This window comes from Pipistrellus hanaki (assembly GCF_964339955.1).
Source record: "Pipistrellus hanaki genome assembly, chromosome: 2".
Taxonomy (NCBI): Eukaryota; Metazoa; Chordata; class Mammalia; order Chiroptera; family Vespertilionidae; genus Pipistrellus; species Pipistrellus hanaki.
This window is the reverse complement of record NC_140504.1, coordinates 66852997-66879028: the sequence shown is the minus strand read 5'-3', so window position 1 is coordinate 66879028 and position 26032 is coordinate 66852997. Positions and strand designations below refer to the sequence as shown.

Below are 26032 nucleotides of genomic sequence, written 5' to 3'. Positions count from 1 at the left end.
AGATAAATAATTTCCATGGCTGAAAAAAATTTTTTAAAAAATATGTTTTCATTGAATTTTAGAGGGAGCAGAAGGGAGAACAGGGATGGAGAGTTAGAAACATCAGTTATGAGAAAGAATCCTTCATTGGCTGTCTACTGCACACCCCCTTCTTGCTATTGAGCCTGCAACCTGGGCACATGCCCTGACTGGGAATTAACTGTACCTCCTGGTTAATAGGTTGACAATCAACCATTGAGCCACACCAGCTGGGAATGGCTGAAAATGTTATAAGAATCATAATCTTTAGTAATTGCTGACTCAGCCGAAACCGGTTTGGCTCAATGGATAGAGCGTCGGTCTGCGGACTGAAGGGTCCCCGGTTCGATTCCGGTCAAGGGCATGTACTTGGGTTTCGGGCACATCTCCAGTAGGGGGCGTGCAAGAGGCAGCTGATCGATGATTCTCTCTCATCGATGTTTCTAACTCTCTATCCCTCTCTGTAAAAAAATCAGTAAAATATATTAAAAAAAAATAATTGCTGACTCAGTTATTGTACTAATTCCACTGGGTAATTATTTCTATAATTTAAATAATCTTAATAGGCATGTAGTCCTTGAGTAACATAGGATCTTTACAAAGTTTTAATAAAAAAGAAAAGTTCTCTAAATGTAGATATATGAAGCATGTTTTCCAGAAATTATAGGAGTGCTGACTTCAAGTCTATATCATACAATTTACAATATGATGAGAACCAAGGAATATGTAGTTCAGAAAACCTAATTTGATATTATTCTCATTTGATTTTCAGAACAACAAATAAGTTAGTGTTGCATTATTATCTTTGCAAATGTGGGGAAACTAAGGCTCAGGCTATAAAAGGGATATGCTTAAGTTGAGGTGGCCGATAAATTAAAATGCTTCAACTGGAACCCAGTCCTGCTTAGAATTAAATGGCTGTTTTATAAGTTTATCGGTACAAAGAGAAGTAATTTCTTCGTTGAATGAATAACTTTTTTAAAAAAAATCAGAGAATATGTTTGCTGTAAATTGTCAGTTAACAGTTTATAATTTCAATTTATTGACATCACCAATTCACTAACTTTGCGGCAGTTTCTATATTTCAGTTTTGCCTTAGAAGTCTATTTTGTTTGTTTGATCTAAGGCAAACTGTGGCTCGTGAGCCACATGTGGCTCTTTGGCCCCTTGTGTGTGGCTCTTCCACAAAATACCATGGCCTGGGCGAGTCTATTTTGAAAAAGTGACGTTAGAAGAAGTTCAAATTTTAAAAATTTGACTCTCAAAAGAAATTTTAATCGTTGTACTGTTGATATTTGGTTCTGTTGACTAAAATGAGGTTGCCGACCATTGATCTAAGATATAGATAGCTAAGCTTTTTGCATATTTGAAGGCCATATATAAGATGATTTATAGAACTACTAGAGGCCCATGCACGAAAATTCGTGTAAGAGTAGGACTTCCTTCCCTCCAGCTGCCGTCATCGGCTTCCCTCTGGCACACGGGACCCGGGCTGCTGGCACTGGCTTCCCTCCTCCACCCAGGACCGGGCTTCCCTCTTCCAGCTGCCAGCAGGCACCCAGGACCCAGGCTGGCTTCCCTCGGACCGTCTGCAGGCACCTGAGATCTGAGCTGGCTCCCTCCTGCGGCCTGCAGGCACCCATACCTGGGCTGGCTTCCCTCCAGCCCACATGTGTCAAACACAAGGCCCGCGGGCCAAATCCAGCCCGCCAGGCCTTGCAATGTGGCCCGCACCGCGCTGTCATCACTGCACTCCGCTGTCAGTTTATGACATTGTCAGTTTATGACTGTTCAGTAAACCATTCGGCCCGCGATTTAGGCTGGATTTTAGATTTTGGCCCCTTCTCTGATTGAGTTCGACACCCCTACTCTAGCCCCAGCTTGGTCAGGAAGGACCTCAAGAAGACCTCTGGCCTAATTAGCATATAAGCCTTTTGTTATTATAGATGAACATAATTCATAAACTGTGTTCAGGGGTTCATGTTAACAGGAAAAAATTGTAAGCTGAATAAATTTGTGAAACAAATGTACTATCTGATGTTCAGGATTCTTTAGGTATAAACAACTTTCCAAGGGTTGACTTACCTATCTGGTTAGTTATTTTTATCTTGTGAATTTTGTTAAGGGATTAAGGTCTTGTGTTTTGGCTCAACAGACTGGTCAAAAGTTTTCTTATGACCTTTTTCCCTCTAAAACTCTTATAAACATCAAATTATAAGAACAAGTTTACTTTTTACTACATCTCTGAAAAGCCCATACAATTTCCCCCCATAAATCCCATTAGTTAAAATATGAAAAAGGATCCCTAAAATACCTGTTCCTCTATTAAGGATGGATATGGACCAGTGTGTTGATAACTATTGGTATGAATGTGAAACACACTATGATTCACCTATCCAAGTAAGTGAATGCACAGTTTGGTTTTACATTTATCAAAAACGACGTTTCCAAAGAAAAACAATTAGTAGGGAATAGAAGGAAGAATTGGAAGATAAAGATGTTCTGCCTCTGTCTTCCTAGAAGAAGAATTTGAGGCTTACTTTAAGTGTGTATTACTTTGGGCAAATTACTTAAGCATTCTCAATCTCAGTTTCCTTATCTTTAAAGTGGGGTAATAACAGTACCTCTTCATTGACTGCTGAAAAGAATAAGATTAAAATATGTAAGTGGCTCCTATGCTTCTTGGCTCATGGTATTCTCTAAGTAACTGATAAAAATAGCAGTAGCTCTTGGTGCTTCAGTAATTTTAAATGAAAATTAATTTATGTGTAAAGTTTAGTGGTAGCAAAAGGAGTGGGCAGGAAAGATCAAGTAACTGCAGAGTAGATAACCTGGCCTCCGTGTGGTGTGGCTGTGGATGTTAAGGGGACACCGAGGTGACTGTAATGGTTCTGGTGTGGGCGTCTGCCTGTTACAGAGATGGTGTTCTCCCCTACCCCAAGATAGAGTTTTCAAACAAAAACCAGTGAGGCAGAGTAGTGGGTAAAATAACTCAGGATAACTTTCATTTTTATTTGACACACTTGTTTTAATAAATTGGTGTTCAACATTCATCATTTTAAGTAATTTTAGGTAAAGTGGTTTTTGTTTGTTTTCGGGGGGTGGGGGTGGGGGGGTGGTTCTTCTGCCTAAATAATTCAAGTTTCAATACGAATTTGTTTGGCTAATGAATGTTCTTTCTACACAGTTGAATGGTAAAATTCCTTCCATTGCTTTGTTTCAAAGAATTGGCTTTTCTTTAGGATCACAGTATCTGGCAGCATGGCCAGGTACATTCGCTGCACACTAAGAGGGAGACAGGGGGAGCAGTCAGGAAGCTTGTAGGTGGGAAGGGTTTCCTGTTTCCAGGCAACAGCGAGGAGCTACCGAGGGAAAGGAACTTGCATATAAATTCATCCAGGAGAGGACATTTTACCACACTGCCTTCTAGCCTGTGGGGACACAGACTTGATTCTGGAAGGAGAGGGTGGAGTTTAAACTTCATTTGTGAGTGGGTCAAGTTATTGTAAACCAATTTCTCACCAGGTTTTATGCAGACAAAAACATCATGCCTTAGGGGCCAGGTTAGAATTTTATAATATTTTGAAAACAGTAGCACCTGCTTGTTTGCCTCCTATATCCTTTTCCAGAAGCACAGGGCTTCCTGTGGCTTCGTTTTTCTGTCTGTCTGCTTAGAGAGCGGGGGAACTCCTGGCCTTAGAGCAGGCTCTCTCTCGGTTGCCTCCATCTGCAGGAAGGAGGGAGAAGCACAGCACACTGGGCTCCCTGGGAGGTGCTTCCTCCTCCCATGGAGCCAGCCCCGAGGCTCACCCTGAGCAGATGAAAGAGGAAGCCCTCCTGCTCTGTGGGCCACGGAGAGTGTGTGCGATTGTGGGCCACGGAGAGTGTGTGCGATAACCTGCGTGTGACAGCTTCCTCGTCCTGTGAAATGCTGGAGGAGGGGGATTTGGAAGAGTGGAAGGGGCATTTGCAGGAGGCAGTTAGCTGATGGTCTGGGTTAACCTTGAGGCTTTTGAGTTACTAAGAAAGATTGTTGTTTAAATACCCTAATGCCCCTTCCACTCTTCCAAATCCCCCTCCTCCAGGATTTCACAGGACGAGGAAGCTGTCACACGCAGGTTATCGCACACACTCTCCGTGGCCCACAGAGCAGGAGGGCTGCTGCTTTCATCTGCTCAGGGTGAGCCTCGGGGCTGGCTCCACGGGAGGAGGAAGCACAGGTGCTATTGTTTGAGGATTGACCTGGAAAGGTGGTGTGTTTTGATTGCTAAGTCTGTATCCTTCTTTAGTAACTTGTCCTAGGGCTCTCTAGGTGCTGTACACCCACCAGTAAGTTACAGGGCCACAGAAAGAACTGCCCGTATGCGTAAGCACAAACAGGCAAGATCCAGGCTTTATAGTGGAACCCCCTTGCCATGGGTCTGAGGATGAATCACTTCTTGAAGGGTCTAGGGTCTAATCTGTCTCGTTGTCCTGTCTGGAAAGGTCACATTATTTAAGTGTAACTCCTGAGAGCCTGGCAGGTCTTTTCAAACAAATGTTGATGGATTTTCTGTCGTCCCTCCCATCTCAACAGATTTCTTTATGCTTCTTTTTACATAGATACTTAACCTATGTTGAGGGTGCCTCTTTTATGACCAGAGAGAAGAAATTATAGAGTTTAATCCTCATAGCTTATAGAGTTTGTTCTTCCCCAGATTGTGCAGCCAGCTTTTCGTCAGTTGTTGACCTGTATCTCTCTCTCTTCCTTCTTTACTTATGTTCTCAGTATCCCGTAGGAACATTAACAAAGTACGTATATGGTGGATTGAATATCTTTTACTATCATTTTTTATATAATTAATTAATTTTTAAATCTAGTTTTGAGAACATGAGTTGGCAAGTTCTGGGGTATTTTTGTTAATATATAATTAATATATATAACTATATATTAATGGCAGTGGATTTTTCTCCCTCATGTAACTTTGGATTGTGCTTGAGAAGCTCATTTAAATCAATACAAGAGATTTTTAAAAGCCAATAATCTTTCATGTAAAATTTGTATTACTTATTGCATTTAGATAGACATTTAATTCTGTCTAGTTCATTTTAACCACTTGATATCAGTTATAGAGTTTAATTTTAGATATAGGAAATTCTGAAAGATTAATATAATAAAAATAGATTCTATGCATGCATCATGCCTTCTTTAAATGAAAAAATAAAGAGTTTAGTTTATGTGGTCTGTTTATCTTATTTTTAAAGACATTGCTTCTGTTTTGCTAGCATTTTGGATAGAAGATAAATTTGAAATCCAGAAGTTTTTCATTGTTCATTTTTTCCCTTATTATTCTCATTACTCTTTTTCAACATTATCATCCTTGCTACTTCTTTGAATGTTCAATATTGTTATCTTCTACCAGCATGTTCATATGATAATGTATATTAACAATTTGTTTTATTTTACTGAAGATTAAAAAGTAAGATATCCATGTGGGATTCAATTAATAAAGGAACATTGTCTTTTGATATCAGTCCCATTAAACTTTAGTTGCATTCTTAATAGGTATTTACCAACAATGTGACTGATATATAGGTATGCTATCAGGAAAAAAAAAAAATCTTTTTAATTGTTACCCATGAGTGAGTTCTGAATGAGTTTTGCTTAAAGAACAATCTTATGTTTAAGTAGGGGCAAATTTAAATCAGGCTTCTAATTTTTTATAGAAGCTGCTAGGTTTGCCTTAAAGATATCTTTCAGCGTACTTTCACTTAATGAGCTTTTATAGAGTAATTATACTTAAGTCTAAAGTATGGGCTGGATAAAAGAAATGTAAGACCTTTCCCTATTTCTCTTGAAATTATTTTTGGTGATTCAGGCCAATCTCTTTCAGGATTTCCAAACTCAGGAATTCCATTTCTGTGATCCTTTATTTGTGCCTTGCTCCTACCAGGTTAGAAGTGAACGGGATCATATTTTCTCCACTCGTCTGGCATGCAGGGCCTTCCAGTGTTTTGCCCAGGTAGACAGATAACACCTGTGGAATTAGGCCAGGATTGGTAAAAAGTAGCTTGGAGGATGGAATTATATTCCAAATAAGTGTTTTGCTAATTGGTGTCTGTTATGGATCTAAGCTGTTGATGTTCAGTTTTTATACACTGCCTATGTCCTCAGTATTTATTGTAGTATCCTTGAGTTGACCGTTTGCTTTGCAAGTAGGAATTTAAGTTAAGAAAACTTATTTGAGTTATAAGACAGTTTATCAGCAACAGGGTAGAATTGATAGAATTTATTAAATCTAATTTTCTGTTATGTACTATGTCCTCTAAGGAGTAGTTGTATGATAGTTTTTAGAAAAGATTTATGGTATATCACATTATTACTAAAAACTTTTAAGTAGAATTTAGACAGTTATCAATTCGTAGGTAGTATTACTCCATCTATAGTGGCATATCTATAAACTTTAAAAAAATAATGTTCACTTTATTACAATATGCGTGTATACATGAACTTTTAAAAAAAAACCTAACTTTTAAGAAAACTATATTGCAGATATTTAGGCAGAAGCATGATTTTTTTAACTTGTTGGACATTAGATATTTTGGTAAACTTTCTCTATGATAAAATATTCACAGTAACCTGGTAGAAATATTTTTAAGTACATTTTGTAAGTAGAAAATATTTTGCAGAATTGTTTTGTGCTTTTGGAAACATTTGGCAAAAGTTTGTGTAGTTTTTACTTTGAGAATTTTTAGCACACATATAGCATATGTAGGAACTCTTTTCTACATCCTCCCCCGTCCTTTCACCTCCCCACCAAGTTTGTACCTTTTGACTACTTTCACCCATCTGTTTTGTGTCCCAGTATCCAGATAATGCTTATAAAACTAAGATTTGTTTTTAAATATTGAAATTGTCTTTGTGGTTGAAAGCACCTTAGTCTGCCAGGTAAGTAGCCATCTTTGAAAACCCAGAGCTTCCCAAATGCCAAACAGTTACTACTAATTTTAGGACAGCGTTCAGGTATAAATTTCAATAAAAGTCTCTTCTCCCAGTTTTTATTTGTTTATGTGTTATTTATTTATTTTTTAATATATACATTTTTTATTGATTTCAGAGAGGAAGGGAGAGGGAAAGAGAGACAGAAACATCAATGATGAGAGAGAACTGATTGGCCTCCTCCTGCAACCCCTCCCCCCCCGGGGATGGAGCCCACACCCGAGCGTGTGCCCTTGACTAGAATCGAACCTGGGGCCCTTCAGTCCACAGGCCGATGCTCTGTCCACTGAGCCAAACCAGCTTGGGCTCTTGTTTGTTTTTAATTGTAGTTGGAGAACAGTTCTTTGCTTACTAGTGTCTTACTACTATTATTATTATTATTATTATTATTATTATTATTATTATTATAAGTGCTATCAGTATTTTTCTTCCTTAAAGCTGTTGGCATATAACTAAGGTAGTACTTCCTCTGCAAATGTTATATCTCTGAGACTAATGTACCAGTTAAAGAATAATGCTTGTGAGTTTAAGTTCTAGAACCTTAACCATTTTTTATTTTTTTAAAATATATTTTATTGATTTTGTACAGAGAGGAAGGGAGAGAGATAGAGAGTTAGAAACATTGATGAGAGAGAGTCGTCGATCAGCTGCCTTTTGCACACCCCCTACTGGGGATATGCCCGCAACCAAGGTACATGCCCTTGACCAGAATTGAACCCGGGACCCTTCAGTCCCCAAGCCGACACTCTTTTTTGAGCAAAACTGGTTTCGGCAAACCTTAACCATTTTTAACTTCAAAAATTTAAGTTTAAAATTTTCAATGATAATACATTTTTTCTGACTTGCTAATTAGAATTTAACAAACATAATTTTACTTTTTTTGATAATTCAAAATCTTTACTGCTGTTAGAATTAATAGTATGATGTAAGTATAGGATATAGAGGTATATTACGTTCTTAGCTTCACTATAAATGCTCTGTTAGAGAATGACTTGTGCTCTAATCTATTTTCTTTTCTCTTTTCTTATCCTTCCCCCTTTTGACTCTCCTCAAGGCTGTTAGCTGCCTCGTTATATGATTTGCTACTACATAATGAAGCATACTGCTACAGCGATAAAAATAAAAGCACGATCAACATGTTGGTGAAGCTTATGAGATCTGCCTTAAATATATGGGTCTTGTTAGGTGTTAATAAAAACAAATCCTGGCTATTGGGAAGACTTTTAAAGTTTTTTTTAGGCGTATGCATTTTTTGTATTTTGAGTAGTTAAAAGTCTCAGAAGTGGACTTTTTGGTTAACTGAGATGATACTGTGTTAGGTTCCTTAGTATAACTCTTAAATTTCCAAAGTGTTGGGAAGGGTCTCAAAGGTCAGTTATGCAACTACTTATTTTATAAATTAGGAATCAAAGCATGAAAGGTTTATACCTTGTTACCAACTGCACAGGATCCTAAATTTTTGGAGTAATTAAGCTTAATTTATTTTCAGATTAAAAGGAGTCATTAAGATAGTTTTAAAATATTAATTCAGGTTTAAGAGATGCTTATTCTAATATGTTTATGGTTTTCTTCATCATAGCATGATTTCTGCTGAGCCAATCTTCAGCTTTGATTTCTGAAACTATTTTTTTTTTAATAGGTCTGTTTTGTTTCTGTTGTTTTTTAAAGTGCCAGTCATTTCAATCTTTAGGATAATTGTACTTTAAATTTTACATGTATCTCTAATACTTTTATTTCCTCTAAACGTCAACTAATTTTACAGTTGGTTTGTTTTTTAATATCTGAACCAAATTATTCATATGATACTATTTTTTTCTTTAGTTTTACACTTTTAAAATCAAAGGTAGTAGTTATCCATTTAATTTGTGAAACTAATCCCACCCTTCTTCCCTCCCCCCCTCCCTTTTCCCCCCTCCCTTCCATTCAATGTTCATAAACCTATGTGCTGGGCACTGGGGATCACAGCCCCTAACCTTACATTCTAATCAGGGCAGTTGACATCAGATAATTATTTATGCAATCATTTAATTCAAAACATCATAACTGCTTGAAAAGCAGAAAAATAGAGTAGTGCTAGTAAGAGAATTTTAAGTGGGGCACTGACCAAAGTAGGAGCAGGGCTTTTGGGAGAAAGCGATGTTTCAGTTGAAATCTTAATTTGTTGGCCTTTGGGAGTCTAAAATGCAAAGTATAGGAAGAAGGCCTGGAGGAGGGCAAGTGAAGTGGAATCAGTCAGTACAGGACCTGGATTCTGACCAGGGAGGCAGGAGGATAACCAAGAGAATATCAAGTCAGTAACTCTAACGGAGGAAACAGTAAGGTGGGGTTTAAACCCACCACTGCATTTAGCAATGTTTAGGCCATTGGTTTTGAGAAACGGAGGGGGTGAGAGCCTACAGAATAGTGGTGCTGAGTAGCAAGTAAGAAGGGAGAAAAAGGTGATAGTTGTTGTTGACAAATGGTTTAAATAGTTTCACTTGGAAAAGGGGAAGAGAGAGAAGATAGTTCCTGGAGATAGAATTGGGAGCTGATTTATGCTGAGATAAATAGGACTTACTTTTATGTCCAAGGGGAGAAGAATAGCTTAATTTCTTAAAAGATCAGTACTTAATATATAAAAATAAAAAGCCTTTAAATATTACTTTTTAAAATAATTATGGATGTTTTATAGGGAGTCTTTGTTTTCCAATTATGAAGCTTTTCAGCTAACTCATTACAGCACAATACAACTATATTTCTTTTTTTTATGGTTCTTTATTTTCTTTGGAAAATATTTTACCAAAATATATAACTTTTAGTGAAGCTAAATTGGCATGAGCCACTTGAAATAATAATAAATATCTCCAGAACAAGAAACCTATTTTATATTCATATGATTCCCTGGGTAACTAAAAAAGAAACTTATTTTTAATGATGTTATTTAAAACACAGTAGTTGGATGCAGAAAAATAAGTTATTAGGTTATATTATATTTACTTCACAAAGAAGGTCAGGAATCCCTAAACTAAAAGGTTCCAGAATCATCTTTTAATATGCAGTTCTCTTACTGGTTAGGATCACACTTCATACTTTTTGGACATTTTTGTAGATGAACTATAAAAAAGATCAAGTTTCAGATATATTTTCTTATGTTCTTTAATATAACTTTAATGTTAAACAAATGTTCTTATTTTAAGAAAACCCAATGCAAAATCAGTAGTTAATAATAAATAGAGGATAATTATTTGACCAAGATAATTCATCCACATGGTTCTTTTAAATTTCAGTAACCTGCTAAGAGTTTATATATTATTAACTGTTTGTCCATCAGAGAACTGTGGGTTATAGGCAGATAAATTTAAGATAAAAAAAATGTTAAGAATCACTAACACTTAAATATTAACCAGGAATGAACATTGGTTAATGAGTTCAGTTTGTTTTATATATATTAGAGGCCTAGTGCATGAATTCATGCATCGATAGGGTCCATCAACCTGACCTACAGGATTGGGCTGAAATCCACTCTCCGACATCCCTTGAGGGATCCGGGATTGCTAGAGGGCACAGGCCAGGCTGAGAGACTCCACTGGTGTATGATCGGGGCTGAGGAGGGACACAGGAGGTTGGCCAGCTGAGGACACAGGAGGTTGACTACGGGAGGGCTCCAGGGCATGTCTGGCCCTCTCGCTCAGTCCTGATCAGCCAGACCCCAGCAGTAAGCTAACATACCGGTCGGAGCATCTGCCCCCTGGTGGTCAGTGCACATCATAGTGAGTGGTCGAGTAGCCTTAGTATATTGTTAGCATATTATGCTTTGATTAGTTGGACAGCCAACTGGTCGACCGGACACTTAGCATGTTAGGCTTTTATTATATAGGATTCCCATACTACAAAAAATATAATGTTTTAAGAGATACAATACTTTCACTTTGGCTTTTGAGATCTGAATTTTTTAAACTTGAGTCAAGTAGTAACATATCCTCAGAGTTAGATAGCTCTTAATAAGAACTATAAAGATTTTAAAAACATTTTTTACTGATAAAAAAAGAAAAATGTATTTTCTGGGTGGCCTGATTAGTTAACTTATGACTGAATATCAGTATTGGATTTTTGTCTCAAACTTTGCATTTGTGTTTATGATATTGTTGACAATTAAATGTGTACCTAAAGCAAATGTTTATTAAGATCATGTTCCTTAGATTAGGGTCTACAGAATTGTTTGTGAATTTATTTTTGTTGTCAAGGCTAAGTAAGTTTGAGAAAGTGTCCTTGATTATGATCTTTGATTATTGTGTTCAATGATATAAGTAAAGGATTTACATTGTTAAGGGCTTTAATACTATCTTGCTTTATTTAAAAATATATTCCAGCAGGGAACAGACTGAGGAGTCTCAGAGGGAAAGGGACTGGGTGGTGGTTGTTGGGGGGGGGCAGGAAGAGATTAACCTAAGAATTTATATGTATGTTTGCATAACCCATGGAAACGGTCAATACTGCAGTGAAGGCCTGGGGGTGTGAGTGATAGAAGGGTAGAGGGGGTTAATGGGGGAACAAAAGGAGACATTTGTAATACTTTCAATAATACATAAAGATAAATTAAATTAAAAAAAAACAAGGGGATTTAATTAACCATGATAGTTAAATGGGTTAATTGTTTAAGGAAATATCTGTTTAATCTAACTGACGATTAATTAAAGGACAAGTGACAATGATGAAAAAAATATATTTCATTATTTCTGAATATTTTGGAAACTTTTTAACATTAAAAAATGAAATTAGTTTTGGTAAGCTTTGGAGAATTTAAGAAATCACCTTGTTTTCATAATACATATTACTTACAAATTATTTTTGCTTTCTTAAAATTTTATTTATCTTCTTATGACAGTAGAGTCTTGTCTGTTTTGTTCCCCTTCCTATCCCAGTGCTCACAGCAGTGTCTGATACATAGTAGGTGTTAAGTAAGTAATTATTGAATGATTTGAATGAATGAATGAAGGTTCTGATAGTTCAGTAAGACTTTATGGAAGGGAGGGAGCATGACCCAGATATTAAAAGATGGCCAGGCTTTGAGGAGGTAGCGAAAGAAGGAAGTGACTGACAGAGGGAGCTGTATGAAAAACATGTTCACAAAGTAAGAGAAGGGGCCTAGCACATGGGGGCGCAGGATGGAAGGGTAGAGAATAAGGTTCAGTAAGGAAGCCAGCCTGGATTGAATAGTCATTTAATGTGAAAGAACCCAGCCACTAAAGTGGTTGAACGAGATATAGATGCAAAGTAGCAGAGGGATATGTCATTCAGAGAAGCAATTTGGAATCACATATTTTAGGTTCAAAATCTGAGTTTGCTACCAATAAACTAGATAACCTTGTTCAAAATGCTTAACTTATCTGTGTCAATTTCCCAATTCCAGTAAAAAATATTTAATTCGGCTGTTAAGATTATGTTTATTGATATTTTTAATAATAGAAAGAAATGCTTGTGTTATTTAAAAAAAAAACTAACATATGAGTAAAAAAGAATGGAGTAAACATTGAATATAGCACAGAGCACCTATTGATGTGCCAGGCTTTGGGTTTATAAAGGAAAAAAGACTGGGAGTCAAAAATGTCAATAGTGGTGTGATTATAGGTAATACTTATTTCTTTTAAATTAAAAATCACATGTATTATGTACTTATTAGCATTCATGAAGACGAGGAATTAAATCTCCCAAATTAATTAAGAAAAAACATAAGTGATGTTTACAAAGAACATCTGTATTTCCAGAGTTGGAGATGATGTGTGTTACATACTTATTTTCATTTCTGCCATTTACCTCCATTTAGCCTTTTGATATATCTTGTTAGAACCATTAGACATCATTTTATGCTCTTTTACCTATTTTTAATGCAAACTTGATTTTAGTGGGGAAAAATAAGGAACTATTTTATCTTATTATTTGAGCTCATTAATTATACTCAGTAAGTAATTATCTTTGAACATCTGCAATTTGACCATTATTTCATGGTGTTCTTATGGACATAGATAAAGAAGTGTACTTGGTTCCTTACTCTCTAAAAAGTTATAAAAGTTTCAAGAAAATAAAGTTATTAGATAGAAGAGACTAATTAGAGAATGGTTGAAGTAAAAACAGTGCAATCCTAATTCATAACTATTCTCTAGTTTTCTGCATCCTCCTGATTCCAGTGCTGTTTCCCTTGCTCCCAGAGTGCCTTCTTGATCAAGTTACTTGGTCCTCCAGATTATTATTTAAAAACTAAAATATATCTGAGAAATGATGACTAATTCCTTCAAGGGGTCCTGGATTGTGAGAGGGCCCAGGTCAGGCCAAGGGACCCCACCAGTGCATGATTGGGGCTGGTGAGGGACTGCGGGAGGGCTCCAGGGCATGCCTGGCCTCTCTTGCTCAGTCCTGATTGGTTGGACCCCAGCAGCAAGCTAACCTACTGATTGGAGCATCTGCTCCCTGGTGGTCAGTGCACATCATAGTGAGTGGTTGAGTAACCTTAGCATATTGTTAGCATATTATGCTTTGATTAGTTGGACAGCCAACTGGTCGACTGGACACTTAGCATGTTAGGCTTTTATTATATAGGATGAAAAAGTGAAATGGATGAAAGCCATGGTCAGAGAATTCAGGAGAGCAATGCAATTCCAATGAAATAGGCTTGAAAACTTGTTTTAAGATGCAGAAATAATCAGTCAGCTGCTCAAAAGGGGTTAGGAGGAAAGGGAGACATTTTAGAAGCTTGAATCCTCAGCAATTTTATACTGCATTGATGAATAAATATATTTTTAAACTTTTCATATGTGCTAAAGGCTCCTGATTGTAAGAAAACCCAGTTCAAATCTTGACTTTTCAATTTATGTAGGTGAGATGTTTTATCTCTCAGTCTTTGTGACTTTTTCTGTAAAATATAAATATTTGTAAGTAAAAATTGTAGTGTAGTATAGATTCATCTTAAATATCTGTGTAACAAGAAGGGACTTGCTAAAATGTTTGCAAATTAAGATTTTCAAATATAAAACCTCTTAGACCTAGAGAGAGTTAGAGTACAATAGAAATAAACCTTCTTTTTGGAAAATTTTTAGATTAAAAAGAACATGAAAATAAACTATGTATGTAATCTGATTTGAGAGAATGAAGATATTTCTACCAAATATGACATTTATTTTGAAAGGAACTATAAAAATCAACAAATGCCACATGTAACAGTAATTATGCACAATTAAAAGGAGCACTCCAATTACTTAATCACATTCTATTTATTTTAAAGGGTCTTGATAGTAATAGAAATGTTTCCTTGAGGCATAGTACTTGACTATAGGTAATTGAAATGACTTAGTAAGATTTCATTAAAGTAAAAGGAAATATTTTATGTGGTGAAGAGAATCTATAACTTGCTAGTAAATGCATGCCTTTTAGCCTTTATAATCGTTACGGTACAAAAAATGCTGTTTTGAATTTTTTTGGCATTGTAGATACAATTTGTAGATGTGATGACCCTGGCTTTATATGAAAGAGATCAACTCCTTCAAGAAGTTAATAATCAGTGCTAGCGTTTGCTTGGTGGTAAGAGCTGTGAAGGGCCTCATGTTGATTCCGGCCAAGGGCATGTACCTCTGGGCGCTTGTGGGAAGCAATTGATGTGTCTCTCTCACATTGATGTTTCTCCCTGTCTCTTCCCCTCCCTTCCACTCTTTCTAAAAACAAAAACAAAAACAAAACAAAAAAATGGAAAAAACTTCCTTGGGTGAGGATTAACAACAACAACAAAAAGTTAATAATCCCCCAGTTTAGGTCTAGTAATAATTAATGTCGTTTTCTAATACTTTTTTAAATCGAATTTATTTAAACAATACAACAAAATTTAATCAACAATATAGTTGCTGTTGTTTTCTACTACTTGTGCCCAACGCTCAGGAAGCATTTTAATCCCTCTGTTGTAAAATTCTTGTGATTTTGATGCAAAAAATTCGGTCAATGCATTTTTGAGGCATTCTTCATTATTAAATTTTTTTCCAAGAAGAAAGTTTTGCAAAGAACGAAACAAATGGTAATCGGAAGGGGCAATATCAGGAGAATATGCAGGTTGAGGGAGAACTTCCCATTCCAACTGGCACAGTTTTTCAGCAGTGATTCTTGCAGTACGCGGTCGTGTGTTATCGTGGTGAAGAATTACGCCCTTCTGATTAATCAGCGCGGGTTCTTTTTCTCTTAAAGCTTGGGCTAACCTTTCCAATTGGGCACTATACACTGCACTTGTAATGGTTTGGTTAGATGGTAAAAGTTCATAATGAAGAATTCCTTTAAAATTCCACCAAACACACAACATCACTTTTTTCGCATGCAAGTCAGGTTTTGGCGTGGGCTGCCGTGCCTCATTTTTGTCCAACCATTGAGGCCGCCTTTTCAAATTAACATACAGCACCCATTCTTCATCTCCGGTAACAATTTGCTCTAAAAACGGCAAACGGTTTTGACGAGAGAGGAGCGAACTGCAAATTGTGACTCTTTGATTACGGTTGTTGTCGGTCAACTCATGAGGAACCCATTTTCCAAACTTTTGGACTTTGCCAAGTGCACGCAATTGATTGGAAATTGTTTTTTGTGAACAATTTAAAGTTGTCGCAAGCTCTTGTTGGGTAATTTGAGGATTTTGCACCAAAAGAGCTTGAAGAGCTCCTTGATCAAAATTGGACACACGGCCTCGACCACTCTTGTCATCTAACGAAAAATTTCCCTCGCGAAATTTCTCAAACCAACGCTGGCATTTTCTGGCGCTAACTGCATCTTGACCAAGAGCACTACAGATGTTTTTTGCAGCCTCACTTGCTTTTCTTCCTAATTGGAACTCATAAAGCATGCAGTGCCGAATATGCTCTTCATCCGCCATCTTCTTAGCCCTAGTTTTGCAACAAAAACCAAACCAAACACAAACTTTTTCAAGCAAAACTTGTTAATTGCACTTCACACGTTCTGTAGATACCACGTGTTTGAAGGTTATGTCAATACAAGTCAACGCCAAGCAAGATTTTAAAGGAATGTTAAAAACGACATTAATTATTACTAGACCCGATAGTATGACATTGATATTTGGGAAAACTTGTAAGCCTATCAGCCAAAATGTAATCTACTTATTGTTCCTCTTCTTCTCCCCCCACCCCCTTCTCAATGTTTTGGGTTAAAAAAAAGTATGTTAAGATCACTAAGAGAATGCTGATATTTTAAAATACCTTAAACTGATTTTTTGTGTTATAGCAGCCTAACAAAGAATGTTCAATCTTAAAATCTCTTAGAGTCTAATAATATAAGGAAATCTTATATTATTTAAAAATAATATAAATATTTGAAACATTTAAAAATCAAACTTTATTTTAAAACCGGGAGGTTTAAGGTTTATTTATTTTGCTGTGTTTACCAGGACACACAGAGCTCAGGTTTTATTAACAAAAGGGGCATGTGCAATTTTGGGGAGCTCATAGGTGCTTCTTCCAATCAGTATGTTTAGATTTATTATTATAGCAATCAGATTTGCCAAATTTCAATAATATTGAATGTCATTATGCTCAGTCTTCCTCCCTCTACAGATACCCGAAGGGCTACGCATTTCTGTTAAATTATGCCGTATAATTTATGGAAGAGTTGTTTGTTTTAGATTAAGTTAAAAAGTTCCCATGATACTGCCTTTTTCAAAGAATTCCATATAGAAAAAATAGAAGTATGATTTATTTTTAATAGATATTTAATCATAATTTTACATTTCTAAGAAGTGGATTATCTGTTCCTAGAGGCTAACTGGTGATTTGCTAACTTTTTTTTTAACACCCTAGCTGCTAGTTCAAGGTCTGCATTTGTCCTGTGGTGGTTCTAATGGCAGCAGTCAATTAATCAAACAATATAAAAGTGTTTATCTGATACTGACCTTGTGCTGGGCACTTCTCTGGGTATTATGGGATAAACAAAGCCCCCTGAGCTAGTCAATAAATTTTAAGTGGTCATGACCCTAAGTCATATCTTTTGTCTGAAAACTGAGTACTGGGCATATGTTCAACAAAGAGGGTACTGAAACATCATCCCAAGGGTGTTTTTCTTTTATTTCCCCAACCGGTTGCCAAAGAAGTAATCACTAATCCACTAAATCCTAATCACTTTTGGTGATTGAAGATTATCACTTTCTATAGAGATAGGCTTCTGGAGTAAGCTCAGTGGCAAAAGAAACCTCAGTCAGAAAACAGATTTGAAAACTTTCAACTAATCTTTTTTAACATTTAATGAGTTACAACACATTGTACTATGTACTTGGGTTGTAAAGATGAACAAAACACAAACTCTCTCTGTTCTGCCGGATCTTAAAAGGTAATGGAGAAACCAGATTAGTAGTCACAAGTGAGAGTCCTCCGTGGCATAATGCAGAGCATTTGGGAGCACATAGCATGCAGCCTAACTCTGCCTGAAGGAAATGGGCAAACTGTGGTTTCCGCCAGTCTCTTTAAGTGAAGAAAACAGACTTTAGATTTAGACAAAAGCCACAGGAAAATCATGTGGGTTAAAAGCCCAAAGCACAGTTATCCAAAGGAACTCAGCAATAACACTGAGCATATGATTTAAAATTTGCCAAAGAAATCAAATTTGCCGTTCACTAGATGACCGGGACATTTACTGTGCTCTGATACTTTTGAGTCAAATGGTTTTTATTGTGCTTGTATCAGGTCATCAATGAAAGTTGATTAAAGTGATCACATTCCCCTTCTCCCTCCCCTCCCTCCCCCAAGTCAGATAGTTAATTTGTAGACAGGAAATAGACCCCAAATTATACCATAGGCCAGGTTTGGGCCATTTTTCGTTCTGGTATTTTTTTAGACACCTGATAAAGTTTCGTAAATACAGGTACCTGTACAAAGTTTGCCTTTCTTAGGCTAAGTTTCTCTCCCCACTCTCTGTCTAGTAGCTGATATTTTTTTTGTGTTCCCACTTTCAGGCCACTATTTAGTTTTTTCATTGTGCTGCACATTATTCTCTTCCAGGGAACAGCTTCCTTCTTGACTTCTTCCCTGAAGCCCTTACTCCTGTCAGCCTCACTTAGTCATATTCTCAACTCTTTATGTCTCATCATTGGGGTGCACCATATACCTCAGGCCCTCTAGGCTGACTATCAAGAAGGTAGATGATGGAGATGATGCTCATGGTGATGTGGAGAACAAGGGCAGTGCTATCATTATAATCATTCCCAGAGAGTTAGTCTACAGTTGTTCAGACTGTTTAGGCTCCGTGGCAGCTCTTTCACTTAGCTCTTTGACCTAGGCAGATTTTGTTTCCTGTCTTGGACAAAGTTTTTCTCATCCATAAAACAGGAATAATAATAATAATAATAATAATAATAATAATATCTGTTATGCCATAGGATTATTGGGAGAATTAGATGAATTAAGACATGTCACATAATAATAGCTAAAAATTGTTAGTTATTATTCAGTAAACTCAAGTTTCTAATTGGTACAGTGCTAAGGATATTACTCTTAAGTCCCCACAACAACCTGGTAGGTACTATTTTTACCTTTTATAGATGAGGAAATTGAGGCTTAGAAAAGTTAAATAATTTGCCCAGAATAACATGGTCTGGATTCAAACTCAGATCTGTGTGACTCCAAAATGCCTGCCCTTTGGACTAAACATGATGCCCTCTGGGAGTCACAGAACAGCAGGAATGCTGTCACAGCTCACTGCAGCTGTACCAGCTATTTCCATGGGCCAGACACACCACTACAGGACTTGGCTAGACTATCCTTCTGCAGGATTGAGTTCTAGTTCTGGCTTTCACCACCTGCCTTTTGATCTTGAGCAAGTCACTTAAATACTTTTGAGGCTCAGATTTATATTCAATAACCTGGAAATCATAGAGTTGCTTTAAAGGGTCAAGCAAGACTCTAATACTAGTAACTACATAATAATTCATGGGCTAGAATAAAGTGCCTCCCCCCCCCCCAATATGGACATTTTAAATAGACAGAATAATATCAGTTAACATTTTAACACCTTATCTTCTCTTTGAGGTTATTTGAATTTTATTTGCTACTTTGGAAAGTGAGAGGTTTATTTTGTATTTCTGGAAATGAAAGATTCTAGGGCACTAGATGTAACTAAATCTGAAATGTTGGACTACCTAACAGCATAAGTAAAAACATTTAGTGAGCAGATAATAAAAGTGTGTTGGTTATTGGGTCGCGGATGGATTTGATACTAAAGAGAATCACGTCTGAAAATGTTAGCCCTCCTCTTTCTGTGAATCTTTTGTTACAGCAGATTGAGCTTTTGAATAGAACACAATATAGAGTTATGTCTTTCTATACATTATTCAGCCATCCATCTAGCAATATCAGTGACCCAGAAACCATATGGCTTCTGGAGATAAGTAGAAAACACCTGTCTCTTAAATTATTTTTATGAGAATTAAACATATCTAGTTAGCTTTTTGGCTGACTTCCACACCTACAGCAGTTAGAATGGCGAGGAGGGGTTCATGCAGGCAATCAGTGGTGAGAAGTGATAAGGAGGAGCCTGACCAAAAGGGGTGGTGGTGGTGGTGGTGGTGGGGGAACCATAAAACTTAAGTTTTCTTGGTATGGAATCTGTAAGTGAATGCTTGTTCACTTCTGTGAACTCATCTCAGTTTTGGGCGATAGTTCAGGAAGGTGCGACTAACTTCTTTTTGTAGGGAAGAAAATTGGAGCTAGGGAGTTTCATTACCTACTCGGGCTGGCAGCTTGTGATTGGCAGGTCAGGAATTGAACCCACATCCCCCAGAGTGCATATAGTTAAACAGGAGGAACATCATAGATTTTGGGAAGCATTATATGAATGCTCAGCAGGACTGGTGTTAGTAATAATTGGGAAACACGAATAAATTTTAAATCATGCTAATATAGTGTAAGAAGGTGTGAAGGAGTTCCCTATTTTAAGAAGAGTTCCTTTTAAATGTTTAAAATTAGGAGACAAAACTACTAGGGTACTCAAAGAATATAACCAGAGATAACTGGAAAACTTAGTTGCTCTTAGTGGCTCATTTCCTGAGGTTCTAGATTGTGGTTCATTTCTAAAACTCTGTAAGTCACACTTGAAAAGTGCTTTGCAATGGAAGAAGGCCGAACCAGTATAGTGGTCTTTAAACATTTGTGCTCCAGTAAAAGAATTTTGATTCCCTCATTGACATTTAAAATTTTTGTCAAAAAGTTAAATCATTTGTATGGTATAATTATTGTTGATTGTAAATACTACATTTCTTAGTAAACTTGCCATACCCTTCTGTAATATTTGAGTCAAACACCACTATCCATTTACAAACTACTTTTTAATGGTTAGAAGTTTTAGTGTTAATTTTTCTCCTGAAATCTTTATTATTAGACTTTTCCCAACAAATTTTATCTTTGTGTATTATTATGTTTAAGAATCTATTTTTAATCACCCTATCATACTTTGATGATAAAATTTAATTTACTGTGACAAGACTCTGTGATTTTAAAAAAGTTATTACAGTGATTATTAGTATACTGTTGATCATAATAATATGCGTGAATTATAAATTTTGATAAATAATGTTAGAGAAAAATACAATTTTATTGGAAATATATCTCTTAATGCATTATTAATGATTTTCTCCTTATTAGCTGATATATTAGATAAATATTATTCATTACAGCATATTTTTTGTTTTAAATATACACACTGTTGAATTTTGTTTACATAAATAAGTTGAAGAGGATGAGAGTGTTAATAAAATTGTGTCAATTCTTTGAACTTCTGGCTTCTATTCAAAATCACAATGATCTATCATTTAAAATATTTTTAATATTTATCAGGTGACAACCAAATTAGGTTCTCCTCTACTTTTATTCCAAGTAAAGAAATAGCAAAGATACCTAAGTTGCAAAAGAAGCGTGATTAGGGCCATAACTTTTTCATCACCGGTATTTCTCCTTTGTCCTGTGTCCTGCCCAGAGGTTTTTTCCTCCTGCAAGCAGTGCCTCTGAGTGAGATTTGTGATGGGTGAATTGTGTGCCTGGATTTTATAAAGTGGGAGAAGGGGAATTGGAAAAAGGAAAAGTGGGAAAGTTAAACCTGTTCTTAGGGGCATGCTCAGGTAGATTGGTTTTAGGCAAGGGTATTCAGAAAAGTTGATTCTGGAAACTGGTCTACCGTCTGCTTACCTGTGTTCTCTTCAGACCCTTTGGGAAGTCCCAGGGACTTCTAGGAACTTGAAGACTCTTGGGCTAGTAACCACTATATTACTGGCTCTTAATTTAAACATTTTTTTTTCTATCCAGGATGTGTGTGTCTGTGTGTGTGTGTGTGTGTGTGTGTGTGTGTCCTTTAAACTTACAACACTAGTAAATAGTTGTCTCTAAGTGCTCTAAGACAGATTTTATATACAGAGCACTAAGTTAGGTATGCAATTTTACCTATATGTTCTCAAAAATTCTAGTTTAGCACTTCTTAGTTGGGATTCAGGAATCTGTGTTTTAACAACTCCACCAGGTGATTCTCATCATGAGAGAAGGTTGGGAAACACTGGTCTAGGGTAATGTCATAGGTCTTAATTGCTTCAAAACAATTATTAAAATGTGTCCTTTCCATCTTCACTATCCTAATTCTCTCTAAATTCTCCAGAAGAGGATTAACACTTGAACAGCCTGTGTATCTTTTGGTAGTCCTACTCACATTTATCAGTACTTTGGGAAAGCATATCTTAAATAGCTCAATATAAGGACTTATTGCTGTTTTTAGTAAACAACAAACAATTGGCCACAGTTAGATTATTATTATTATTATTTTTTGGCCTGTGTTTATTTCTTTTGAGCAACAGTTCATGAATTGAAAACAGCACAAGAGATCCCAGGTATAATTTATATTAACTCTTTCCTTTTACAGAAAGTGAAACGAGAGATTAAGTCAGTCATCCAAGGTCATAGAGTTGGTATTAGAGTAGTGGAACTGGGGTCTCCTCATTCTCATTATTACACCCTTTGCTACATCATACCTTCTGTTGCCTTTTGCTAAATTGCATTTACTACCTCAATCCTATTTAATATTAGTTCTTCTGGGGATTGACCGAGCTTTTGTTGACTCAGCATTATTTTTTAAGTAGAGACATTTGCTTTTTCATTGAAGACTTTTCTCAAAACAAAAATACTCCTTATCCCCTGGCAAATACTTTCTGTGGCACAGTAGGACACAGAAAGCCTGCCTGGGGCCCTGCGGCCTCAAGACAGTGGCACTGGGGGAGGGGGGATGTTAACAGGTCAGAGTAGAGGTGGATTGGCAGAGCTGGGGCTGGTGGGAGGTGGGAAGCTTACATCATTTCCCTGCAACTGGGCTCTGGCGAGGCTGTAAGGCCTTACACTCCCCTGTGTAATAGTTTACCAGACTGACAGAGATTCGTAAAAGAGAGAAAAGGTACGGTAGGACAGATGCACACCCCGTTCATAAATCTGTGCTATACGATGAAACTGTCAATAAGTAACTAGAAGCAGCCAGGACTCTGTGCTTCGCTTTCTCTCTCCTCCCCTTCTCTCCCCCCAAGCTCAGTTTCTTTCTGCTCCGCCCCATCCCTGCTCTCTCTGCTGCTCAGATCAGCTTCCTGCTTCTCTTGAAAGCGGTTCTCCTATAAAGCTGGTCTGCTTTCACTGAAAGCATTATATTCATAAGTCTGAGTCAGGTTTTGTGGAAGTATTGTTGGTTTGGTTTTTTTTGGGGGGATACAGGGGAAGGGAAGAATTAAAAAAAAAGGGGGGGCAGGCTGATGAAAAAGCAAAGCCACCATGAATTTTGTTGTCACATCTTGCCGGTGTTACAACCAGCTCTGTAGACTGCTGCACTGAAAACATTTCTGTGAGAGGTATGTGCTTGAAAACGGAAAGGTGACTGTTGGCTGTGGAGCAGACTGTCCGCCCTGCAGCTGCTCAGATGGCTGCGAGGTCGGAATTCTCTCTAGTGTTTTGATATCGCAAGGGCAGTCGTTAATTTTAAACGTGGTACAGTTAACCAGCTCTTGGTGAAATGTTAAATGTGTGCTTAGTCCCCACATCAGGACTTCTGAAATGCTCGTTCAGAATGAATATGTCTAGTCAAATCCACAGTGTTATTCCAGGCTCTCTTGATGGTGCTTGTCTGTAAACAAGATGATGATCTTTAATACCTCTCTCATTATTTATGAACCACATGACAAAGATTAATGAGAGACTTCCAGTAGCCTAGAAGAAGCTTCAGATTCTTTAGGAGCCTTTGCCTCGACAGATGGTGAAAGTAAAAGGAAATAGTTGATGATTTACCTTAGCATAAAGTGAAAGTTTTAAAGTTTAGAAGGTGTGTTTTAGCTAAGTGGAAAAATCTGGAGGGGCCACTAAAATTTAAAATCATAATCCCACCCACTAGAGTGGACGCCTGACCTGTGTTATGTCCAGGAGATTTTTGAACACATATGGATGTATCTTTTCAAAGGAAATTAGGGAATATGCATAAACGTTTCTATTCAGTGGGATTAATAATAAGAATATGGCCAACAGCAAAGGAAATGTGGAGAACTGTATAGTGGTTACGAAGTACTCAGGCTATCCTGCTATAAAAAAATTTTAGAGAAAATATAACATAATTTGTCACTTACCTTGAATAAGATAGTGAGGCAAAGATCGTTTGAACTACAAAGTAGTTTCTGCTTGATTATAAGAATTATTTTATTATGTAAGAAACTTGAGAATTCTTGAATGCTAGCATATTTTAAATTTATTTTACAAAACTTTGGAGTTAAGTTGTTTAAGTTATCAACATATAAACGTGCCAGTACTGTTGCCCTTTTCCACAAAAATGGTAGTGCTTAAATCTTTGAAAGCTCTTATTCATGAATAGAATAAACTAGCGATTATAAGTCAGCCTAAATCAGTGGTTCTCAACCTTTCTAATGCCGCGACCCTTTAATATAGTTTCTCATGTTGTGGTGACCCCCTAACCATAAAATTATTTTCGTTGCTACTTCATAACTGTAATTTTGCTACGGTTATGAATCGTAATGTAAATATCTGTGTTTTCCGATGGTCTTAGGCGACCCTGCTAGCAGTTCTCAACCTGTGGGTCACAACAGTAAAATTGGTCTAATAGTAAAATTGATAACAGACAGATTACTAGGATAAAATAACCAAGTTTATTTTATACACACACACACACACACACACACACACACACACACACACACACACGGGGGCTCCAGAAGAATATGGCATCCGAGGACAAATTGGGCAGTTGAGGCTTATAGCCATTTTGGACTTACGGAGAGGAAGGTAAGTGGTCTAGTTATGAAGTAGCAACAAAAATAATTTTATGTTTGGGGGTCACCACAACGTGAGGAACTGTATTAAAGGGGTCGCAGCATTAGAAAGGTTTTACAGGGGTCTTCAAACTACGGCCCGCGGGCCACATGCGGCCCGCAGAGGAGTCTGATCCGGCCCGCCAGGTTTTTTGGGCAGTGAGCGCAGCCGTGGTGTTACAGTAGGAATTAGTAGTTCATATAGTCCGGCCCTCCAGCTCTCTGAGGGACCGTGATCTGGCCCCCACTTTAAAAAGTTTGAGGACCCCTGGTTTAGAACCACTGGCCTAAATTTTTCCCTTTACAAGACTGTGCCATTTAAACTTTATTTCTTCTCAGAATTGTGCACAGAGAGCTAATCTTCATGATCATAGAGGTTATTGTTAATAAGTTGAAAATGGAAAAGGTTCTAGAACAAAAGATCTGGGAAGTAAACCTAATGCAGGCTTCTGAAAAGGAATCCCCACCACACAGACAGGTGGCCATTCTGATCCTGTTAACTTGGTCATTCTCAAGTGCACATTAGAAACCCCTGGAGAACTTCCAGTGCCTGCCATTGCCCAGGCCCTGCACCAGAGATCCTAATTTAATTGTCGGGAGTGGGGCCTGAGCAATGAGAGACTTAAAGCTGCTCCCAGTTGTTCATAATGTGCAGCCAGGTTGGCAATAGTTGCATTTCCTGAATGAACATCCTCAGGAGTGAAGCAGCCCATGCTGTTTTGGGTGTTGTTATGGATCAACACCTGGTCTGCTATGGTATGGGCCCTCTTAGGTCTGAACTTTGTCACTTGAAGCTCATGAGATATTTAATATGTCTCCCTTAAGACTTAGCTTTTCTAGACTGAATAGTTCTAGTTCCTTCAGTCTTCAGGACTTGCTTTCTAGATTCTTTCCCATTCTAGTCTCTTCCTGTCATGGAATTGCTCTTTTTTAACAGCATCACACTGTCTTTTTTTTTTTTTTTTTTTTTTTTTTTTAAACCTTCACCCTAGGATATGCTTTTTTTAAAAATTTATTTTGAGAGAGAGAAGAAGGGGGAGGGAGAGAAACTTTGACTGGTTGCCTCCCTTAGACACCCTGACCAGGGATGGACCCTGCAACTTGTGAATGTGCCCTGATGGGGAGTCGAACCCAAGACTTTTGGATGTACAGGACAGCATTTCAACCAACTGAGCCACTTTGGCCAGAGTTTTATCACTCTTAAATAGGATGCCCTGGCAACTAGATACATAGTGCCTCGCAAGGATGCAGAGAGTACAGTAAAGCTGTAACTCTCTTGTTCTGGACACTATACTTCTGTCAGAGATTACATTCGCTTTTTGGCAGCTGTGTCACACTGTTAACTCATGGTGAGTTTGATCTCTTAGTTCTTTTTCACATGATCTAAGCATAAGTCAGGACTCCATGCCTGTAAATTTTTCACTAAAGTTTCAGATTTACATTTATGCTTATGAAATATGAGGAAATCTGATGAATCAGTTAATCCCATACAAGGAGAGGGATGTATTTAAACTGAATGTCAAAAGGTTATAATGTGCATATAGCAGCAATTTTAATGAGTGATCTAGACCTTTCGTTTTTCCAGTGTTCCTTCTAATTGATCACTCACTGCTTGCTGTTCAAAGAACCCATTTGACTAGACAGCCTGTGTTAATATTTGCATTTGGAGGAAAATAATTTTCCTTCTATCTTTCTAAGTTCCT

The 26032-nt window shown here is 37.2% G+C and overlaps 1 protein-coding gene and 1 long non-coding RNA gene across 18 annotated transcripts in view; one reads left to right on the top strand and one right to left on the bottom strand.

Moving 5' to 3' along the window:
* Nucleotides 1–26032, bottom strand: part of LOC311617600 — a 1721005-nt gene that overhangs the window by 890469 nt on the left and 804504 nt on the right. The gene's annotated exons all lie outside the window — the stretch shown is intronic.
* The window catches only part of BBX (BBX high mobility group box domain containing), a 287922-nt gene that overhangs the window by 56757 nt on the left and 205133 nt on the right, over nt 1–26032 (top strand). Inside the window, exon 1 of one of the 10 annotated variants that reach the window (XM_084874021.1) lies at nt 22587–22868. The exons of 8 other annotated variants lie outside the window; for them this stretch is intronic. The gene's annotated coding sequence lies outside the window, so the exon portion shown is untranslated. Of the gene's footprint in view, nt 1–22586; nt 22869–26032 lie in introns of those variants that run through there. One more of the 10 variants, XM_084874023.1, reaches the window with a different exon arrangement.